Source organism: Cupressus sempervirens, chromosome 10 (assembly GCF_028749045.1).
Source record: "Cupressus sempervirens isolate cs-2001-9-10 chromosome 10, ASM2874904v1, whole genome shotgun sequence".
In the NCBI taxonomy this organism is placed as follows: domain Eukaryota; kingdom Viridiplantae; phylum Streptophyta; class Pinopsida; order Cupressales; family Cupressaceae; genus Cupressus; species Cupressus sempervirens.
The window spans coordinates 360,175,368-360,185,245 of NC_143127.1; positions in this window are offsets into that span (position 1 = coordinate 360,175,368).

Genomic DNA, 9,878 nt, shown 5'->3' on the forward strand with positions numbered 1-9,878 from the left:
ACCCGCCCATCTGGAGCTAATGGCACTGACGATTCGATGCCAAGATCCGCGGTTTCAAAGTTACGCTGTGGTGCACCTATGAAATGAGGCACACTGCGAGTTTTGGCATCGAGCGAGATCGCTGTGCTGAATCCAAACGAAATGTAATCTCTCAAAAATGAGATAGGTTATTTTAGGCCTTAGGATCATCATCCTGTAGCATTTGATAGTTCATCAATAGCCCTCACGAGCTCTGAGTTATGACCCTCAAAAGATCGACCTCCAAATGCACTTAGACCACCTTGGAGACTCCTCGGTACGGGGTGGCCGCAACTGATGGATGATTGTTTGAAGACTACTCCATGTGTCACTATCTTTCTTGGAAAAAAAATTGCTTTTGAACATCAAGCTTGCAATATTATCAATTATTGTCAAACTTTTTCAACCAAGTCAAAATGTCAAATGCAAATATTTGTTTGCATTTTTTGCTAAGGGGAGTTTCATAAATTGACTTTGATTTTCTATGTCTGTAGTGCTTGAACATACTTAAAGTGGCTCTTTGGTCTTAGAGCTATTGGTATTTTCTAACTTCATGGTCTATGATATGCATACTAAGAATTTCTTTCACTAAATGGTTTCCTTGATCTATTGACTACACTTAAATTTGTTCACTTGTCATCTCTCTTTCTATATGTTCAATACAAAGAGCTAGAAGAGACAAATAATCTTTCTTACCTTCATCTCTCTAAGCACATGATAGAAATCAATTCTAAACTTGAGAAAAGGTTAGAGGAGAATATTGCATTCTTAAATTAATCTCCCTTAAGACCTTTACATACACACGGGGCATTCTTAAATTAATCTCCATGGAAGAAAATTTCATAAAACTAAAGATTCCATAGTGTTGAAACATAAAATCCAAGATCTCATTTATGATGGGATTGTTGATACCTCTAATGACTCATCCACTCATAGCCTTCATATCCAACTTCATATCATGTCAGTATGCATGTGCTATCTTGCTTATTGGCTTTAATTGCTTATCCTACATGCTATCTTCTTTCATGGATTTTATGGCTTATCCCAAATGTGCTTCATACAACTTTTCAATATGAAAGTCTTTCAAAACATTATACAATATTATGACTCTTTATGCTTTCAAATGCTATGATTGGTTGTAAAATGGAAGAAATCAAGTATTCTAATTGTTCATCCATACTTTATGGATTTTTCTTATTTGATTAGTTTGATAAAAATAGTTTTAATAATCATAATGTCAGCTTTATGTCAAATAAGGAAAAAACCAAATTTGTAATAAGATACCCGCATGCAATTATCTTTCATATAGTTATAAATGCTCTTAAAATTGTCGTTATAGCCTTGTATCACATGCAAATATGATTTGGAAGAACTTGTTCAATATCTTCCTCTTATAATTCCTTACAAAGAACCTACCAAAATACAAAAACCATATACAAAAAACTACACATTTTACATCATAATACATCATAAATTTTAGAAATTCTCCCCAATACCACCCCCCTCCAACTCTTCATGATGTACCTACATTCCAATATCATACAAAAATTAGTAACTTATTGTATTAAACAATATAATCATCAATTCATTAAATCATTATGAAGAAAATAACATAAGAAGTATATATACCTAGTCAAGTATTCCAATAGGGTCCTCTCTCTGTTTTAGGGTCTCCAACAAGGCTTCATGATCAGCATTAGCAATAGTAAAAAGTTCTTTTACTTTTGGTCTTCCTTGATGCTTCAATAACTTTACATTTGTTGCTATAATAAGATGCAAATATATGAGAATTACTTTGTGCTTCTGATAGTCTTCGAATGCAGGAATTTCGTTCCTTTTAAGCATGTATGTCCGCAGCCATGTTCCAGCAACAACCACTGAACCAGTAGGATACGTGAATCCATCATCATCTGTGATCGGTTGTGCAAGTTTTTGTTTTCCTCTTACACAACGTGCTAACCAATAATCAAATTTCTCATCATTCCCCTGTGGTGCAACCAATGCAAAGACATGTCCTGGCTGAAGTAGATCTGATAGATGATTATGCTCAAGTGAACTTTCCATGTCATCATTTTTGATAGAGGGTATGATAGACAATGGAGTAAGATAATGTGGAGCCCATGTGTCCACCCACTCACTTGACTCACAGTGATCCCAATCACACTGAAAACAAGTACGACAAAAACAAGTTAGTTGTCGTGTCCAAATGGTCCATGTACTAGAATTAGAGCTCCGAAATGAATGCATTTTTGATGAGTTTGTCACTGTAGCACAATCTGATCTATCACCTATGGACCCTTCCTCAACCAACCAAAAGAACCTACGTACCACTGAATTAAGAGTCCCCCCCTGTGATAATGCTAAACTACACCAATCAACAATGCTACGAGCATCAAGAAGCTCTGTTGTTGAAATCTTCAGTTGCTCCTTAACTAGAGCTCTCTTCACACATGCCCCTGCTCCATCATGTTCCCCTTTTCCATGGCCGGACTCAAAAAAACTCCAAATATGAGGCACCCCTCTCTCTACGTGCATCCTACACAACCAATAAAACATGCGAGCATTCTTGAATTGACCTATACAGTTATCTGACCAAATGATATATCTATCCATAGCAATTGCATGCTCGTGTAAGAAATAAAAAAAATTATCGAAACAATGTTGCACAAACTCGTGAGAGTGAGATCTATCATCACTCATATAAAAATGATACTCTCTAATAATCTTTCGATTATCTTCCGCACTATCAGGGGCATGTCTATATGTTATGTGAACAAAAATTGCAATCTGAATAGAGTTGTAATACTGAGATTGTGTCTCATTTTGAGGTTGCAATGTGTAGTTCTCGGCAAAATCAACAACTGATATATAGTGCCAATGGGAAAAGTCTCCTTACACGTTCTAAATTGTTGATCCAACCACTGAGACCTGTGACTATGTCTTGCATACTTGTAAAAAAGATTTTCCTTGAAATCTGAAATAAAATTAGCCACATTGATATCTTTTCCAACCAATTCACATCTAGAGCTCTCACTCCCACTCTTCAATGTGTATTTCACCATTTCATAGACCCTTTTTTTCACTATTGTCTTTCCAAGATCTTGTTCACACCCCTCATGGAAACATGTGTCAAACTTGGATAAGCCACCACATTCTGAACACTTCTCATTTAAGCAAGCATTTTTATAAAAGGAACAACCATCAACTCTACGACATAAGAGTTGATCTAACAAGTCTCTTGATGATTTTGGAAGCCCACTAGCCCCACAATCCTCCAACATTTCTTTACTATGCAAAGTAGAACGGATGGAGCATAATAGTTCATGGTGAATAGAAAACTCAACATGATATTTGCAACAACATGTATTTCGAATTTTGAGTGGCACACAATAAAATGGCTTCAAAGATTCAAAAGCCCTTTGTGATATATGAACACTTGGATGACTCTCTCTAAATTGTTTGAACAACATAGTTTGACTTACCTCCAAATAGTGTTTAGGATGTGGCGTACGGTCTCTGATGCCAATTCTCAACTTTAAGACATCTTTAGCATTGGGTGATACTCATGAGTTAGAGTGCCAAAATTGCATAATTTCTTCCTTCACATCGTCGGATAGCTTCTTATCAAAACGTGGAAGTCTCCCACCAAATGCCCATGTTTCATTTTGAAGAGGATCATCAATTTTCTCTCGTCGACTAAGTGCTCTTCTCAAAGTAGTACGATTTAGATTCAAATCAATACAAGTTTGTCTCATATATCTACCCTTTCTCAAATGATGACTTACCAAAGAGGTTGTAATATCCCTTCGAGTAGCTCTATTATCCTTCTCTCTACTATTTTTCCCAACGCTATTGAGAGCACTGAAAAGATTCTTCACAATAATGGCATTTCTTTCCAACTTTTTATTGACATGAATTTTCAATTTGGAAAGCATAGGTCTCATCTTTTGCATCTTTAATAAGTGCATGAAAAGCTGACATTGCTCTACCACTGTCTTGTTGCCGAAAAACATCTGATATAGTCTTGAAGCCCATAACCGAATGGTTCTTTCTGATTTTTTTCCTTCCAAACTAGTCATAATCGTTTCATCAATTTCAATTATCCATTTTGGTGTTTTAGAACCTTCATGTCGATTATAATTAGGAGATATGTAAGGTTCTTGTGCATTAAGTTCCTATGCATTGTCATCTTCGACATGGTCAATTATGCAATTTGGATTATGACTTGGTGGCATTTCTTCTTCAAAATTTTCAATCTCTACATTTTCAATTTCCGCATTATCATTTTCAATAGGTACATTTTCATTCCCCAACTGTACATTTTCATTATCTAACTCTATGATTTCACCTTCTATTAATTCATCGTCAACTTGATTGATATTTAGCATACCTTGTCTTTTTTTTTCGGTGTTTCATTTTGTCCTTTTCCCTATATGCTGCAATGTCTTCATTGGATATCTTCCTTTTACGTTTATTCTTTCGACGACTGCTGCTCCCCATTCAGATGACAAATTCGAACACCTAAGGTTATATTTTCGAATTCTTTTCGATTGGTTGGGCCCCAAAACACGACTTTTTAAAAATCCCGTGAAAGAAGAGGTAAAAAAGTAATGTTGTCGGGTCTGTAGGGACAGTCAAATATTTGAAATTGATGCCAGTATAATCAGATATCCAATAATAGATCGGATATCCGATCCAGGATCGGATATCCGATATAGGAAGAGGACTTTTGGGGGGAAAACTTGCTAAGGTTTCCCTCCTTTGCCACAATAATATTAATATTATGAACATATTTGGAGGCAAACGACTTTAATTTATAACTAAGTTAATAGTATATTAGTATTAGTATAAAATATCAATAATATTAATATAAAATAGTATTAATATACCTATAGTATCAATATTATTATTATACCTATAATAGTATTAATATTATTAATATAGATATAATAGTGTAAATATATAGTGTTTATTTATATTAAGCTACAATATATAGTATTAATATATATTATTATTATAGCTATAATAGTATTATTATTATTACTATACATATAATAATATTAATATTTAGTGTTTATTTATATTATAATTATTATCCTAAAATAGTATAAATAGTATATCCTAAAATATTACGTTATATATACTAAAATATTACGTTATTATATAGATATATTAATAACATATATATTAATATAATAATATTTATAATATATATTATATTTAATAAAAATATTACGTTATATATATTATATTATTATACATATTAATATAATAATATATAATACAAAGAGGGTCGTCATTTAATGGGTCAAAGGGGGTCACCCTATGACCCCCTTTGACCCATATGAACGACTCGACTATGTCCCTAGGGGTCCTAGGACCCCTAGGGACATACGTCGTCATTTAATGGATCAAAGGGGGTAATAGGTCACCTATGACCCCCTTTGACTCATATGAACGATTCAAATATGTCCCTAGGGGTCCTAGGACCCCTAGGGACATATGTCGTCATTTAATGGGTCAAAGAGGGTCATAGGTCACCCTATGACCCCCTTTGACCCATATTACCCATTCGAATATGTCCCTTGGGGTCCAAGGACCCCTAGGGACATATGTCGTCGTTTAATGGGTCAAAGAGGGTCATAGGTCACCCTATGAACCCCTTTGACCCATAATACCCATTCGAATATGTCCCTAGGGGTCCTAGGACCCCTAGAGACATATGTCGTCGTTTAATGGGTCAAAGGGGGTCATAGGTCACCCTATGACCCACTTTGACCCATATTACCCATTCGAATATGTCCTTAGGGGTCCTAGGACCCCTAGCGACATATCTCATCGTTTAATGGGTCAGAGAGGGTCATAGGTCACCCTATGACCCCCTTTGACCCATATTACCCATTCGAATATGTCCCTAGGGGTCCTAGGACCCCTAGAGACATATATCGTTGTTTACTAGGTCAAAGGGGGTCATAGGTCACCCTATGACCACCTTTGACCCATATTACCCATTTGAATATGTCCTTAGGGGTCCTAGGACCCCTAGCGACATATCTCATCGTTTAATGGGTCAGAGAGGGTCATAGGTCACCTTATGACCCCCTTTGACCCATATTACCTATTCGAATATGTCCCTAGGCTCCTAGGACCCCTAGAGACATATATCGTCGTTTAATGGGTCAAAGAGGGTCATAGGTCACCCTATGACCCCGTTTGACCCATATTACCCATTCGAATATGTCCCTAGGGGTCCTAGGACCCCTAGAGACATATATTGCCATTTAATGGGTCAAGAGGGTCATAGGTCACCCTATGACCCCCTTTGACCCATATGTACGATTCGAATATGTCCCTAGGGGTCCTAGGAGCCCTAGAGACATATGTCGTCATTTAAAGGGTCAAAGAGGGTCATAGGTTACCCTATGACCCCATTTGACCCCTATTACCCATTCGAATATATCCCTAGGGGTCCTAGGACCCCTAGGAACATATGTCGTCGTTTAATGCATCAAAGGGGGTCATAGGTCACCCTATGACCCCCTTTGACTCATATGAACGATTCAATGACCTATGACCCCCTTTGACTCATATGAACGATTCAATGACCTATGACCCCCTTTGACTCATATGAACGATTCAAATATGTCCCTAGGGGTCCTAGGACCCCTAGGGACATATGTTGTCGTTTAATGGGTCAAAGGGGGTCATAGGTCACCCTATGACCCCCTTTGACCCATATGAACGATTGGAATATGTCCCTAGGGTCCTAGGACCCCTAGGGACATATGTCTTCGTTTAATGGGTCAAAGAGGGTCATAGGTTACCCTATGACCCCATTTGACCCATATTACCCATTTGAATATGTCCCTTGGGGTCCGAGGACCCCTAGGGACATATGTCATCATTTAATGGGTCAAAGAGGGTCATAGGTCACCCTATGACCCCCTTTGACCCATAATACCCATTCGAATATGTCCCTAGGGGTCTTAGGACCCCTAGCGACATATGCCGTCGTTTAATGGGTCAAAGGGGGTCATAGGTCACCCTATGACCACCTTTGACCCATATTACCCATTCGAATATGTCCCTAGGGGTCCTAGGACCCCTAGCGACATATCTCGTCATTTAATGGGTCAGAGAGTGTCATAGGTCACCCTATAACTCCTTTTGACCCATATTACCTATTCGAATATGTCCCTAGGGGTCATAGGACCCCTAGAGACATATATCATCGTTTAATGGGTCAAAGAGGGTCATAGGTCACCCTATGACCCCCTTTGACCCATATGTACGATTCAAATATGTCCCAAGGGTACCTAGGACCCCTAGAGACATATGTCGTCATTTAAAGGGTCAAAGAGGGTCATAGATTACCCTATGACCCCATTTGACCCATATTACCCATGCGAATATGTCCCTAAGGGTCCTAGGACCCCTAGGGACATATGTCGTCGTTTAATGCATCAAAGGGGTTCATAGGTCACCCTATGACTCCCTTTGACTCATATGAACGATTCAAATATGTCCCTAGGGGTCCTAGGACCCCTAGGGACATATGTTGTCGTTTAATGGGTCAAAGGGACCTATGACCCCATTTGACCTATATGAATGATTGGAATATGTCCCTAGGGTCCTAGGACCCCTAGGGACATATGTCATTGTTTAATGGGTCAAAGAGGGTCACAGGTCACCCTATGATCCCATTTGACCCATATTACCCATTCGAATATGTCCCTTGGGGTCCGAGGACCCCTAGGGACATATGTCATCGTTTAATGGGTCAAAGAGGGTCATAGGTCACCCTATGACCCTCTTTGACCCATATTACCCATTCAAATATGTCCCTAGGGGTTCTAGGACCCTTAGAGACATATATCATCGTTTAATGCGTCAAGAGGGTCATAGGTCACCCTATGACCCCCTTTGACCCATATGAATGATTCGAATATGTCCCTAGGGGTCCTAGGACCCCTAGAGACATATGTCATCGTTTAATGGGTCAAAGAGGGTCATAGGTTACACTATGACCCCATTTGACCCATATTACTGATTCGAATATGTCCCTAGGGGTCCTAGGACCCTGAGGCACATATGTTGTCATTTAATGGGTCAAAGAGGGTCATAGGTCACCCTATGACCCCCTTTGACCCATATGTACGATTCGAATACGTCCCTAGGGGTCCTAGGACCCCTAGAGACATATGTCATCATTTAAAGGGTCAAAGAGGGTAATAGGTTACGCTATGACCCCATTTGACCCATATTACCTATTCTAATATGTCCCTAGGGGTCCTAGGACCCCTAGGGACATATGTCGTTGTTTAATGCATCAAAGGGGGTCATAGGTCACCCTATGACCCCCTTTGACTCATATGAACGATTCAAATATGTCCCTAGGGGTCCTAGGACCCCTATGGACATATGTTGTCGTTTAATGGGTCAAAGGGGTCATAGGTCACCCTATGACCCCTTTTGACCCATATGAACGATTGGAATATGTCCCTAGGGTCCTAGGACCCCTAGGAACATATGTCGTCGTTTAATAGGTTAAAGAGGGTCATAGGTCACCCTATGACCCCATTTGACCCATATTACCCATTCGAATATGTCCCTTGGGGTCCGAGGACCCCTAAGGACATATGTCATCTTTTAATGGGTCAAAGAGGGTCATAGGTCACCCTATGACCACCTTTGACCCATATTACGCATTCGAATATGTTCCTAGGGGTCCTAGGATCCATAGAGACATATATCATCGTTTAATACGTCAAGAGGGTCATAGGGTTTGACCCATATGAACGATTCGAATATGTCCCTAGGGGTCCTAGGACCCCTAGAGACATATGTCATTGTTTAATGGGTCAAAGAGGGTCATAGGTTACCCTATGACCCCATTTGACCCATATTACCCATTCGAATATGTCCCTATGGGTCCTAGGACCCTTAGGGACATATGTCATCGTTTAATGGGTCAAAGAGGGTCATAGGTCACCCTATGACCCTCTTTGACCCATATTACCCATTCGAATATGTCCTTAGGGGTCTGAGGACCCTTAGAGACATATATCATCGTATAATGGGTCAAGAGGGTCATAGGTCACCATATGACCCCCTTTGACTCATATGAACAATTCGAATATGTGCCTAGGGGTCCTAGGACCCCTAGAGACATATGTCATCATTTAATAGGTCAAAGAGGGTCATAGGTTACCCTATGACCCCATTTGACCCATATTACCCATTCGAATATGTCCCTAGGGGTCCTAGGACCCCTAGGGACATATGTCATCATTTAATGGGTCAAACGGGGTCATAGGTCACCCTATGACCCCCTTTGACTCATATGAACGATTCAAATATGTCCCTAGGGGTCCTAGGACCCCTAGGGACATATGTCGTCGTTTAATGGGTCAAAGGGGGTCATAGGTCACCATATGACCCCCTTTGACCCATATGAACCATTCGAATATGTCCCTAGGGTCCTAAAACCCCTAGGGACATATGTCTTCGTTTAATGGGTCAAAGAGGGTCATAGGTCACCCTATGATCCCCTTTGACCCATATTACCCATTCGAATATGTCCCTAGGGGTCCTAAGACCCCTAGGGACATATGTCGTCGTTTAATGGGTCAAAGAGGGTCATAGGTCACCCTATGACCCCCTTTGACCCATATTACCCATTCGAATACGTCCCTAGGGGTCTTAGGACCCCTAGAGACATATATCATCATTTAATGGGTCAAGAGGGTCATAGGTTACCCTATGACCCCCTTTGACCCATATGAACGATTTGAATATGTCCCCAGGGGTCCTAGGACCCCTAGAGACATATGTCGTCATTTAATGGGTCAAAGAGGGTC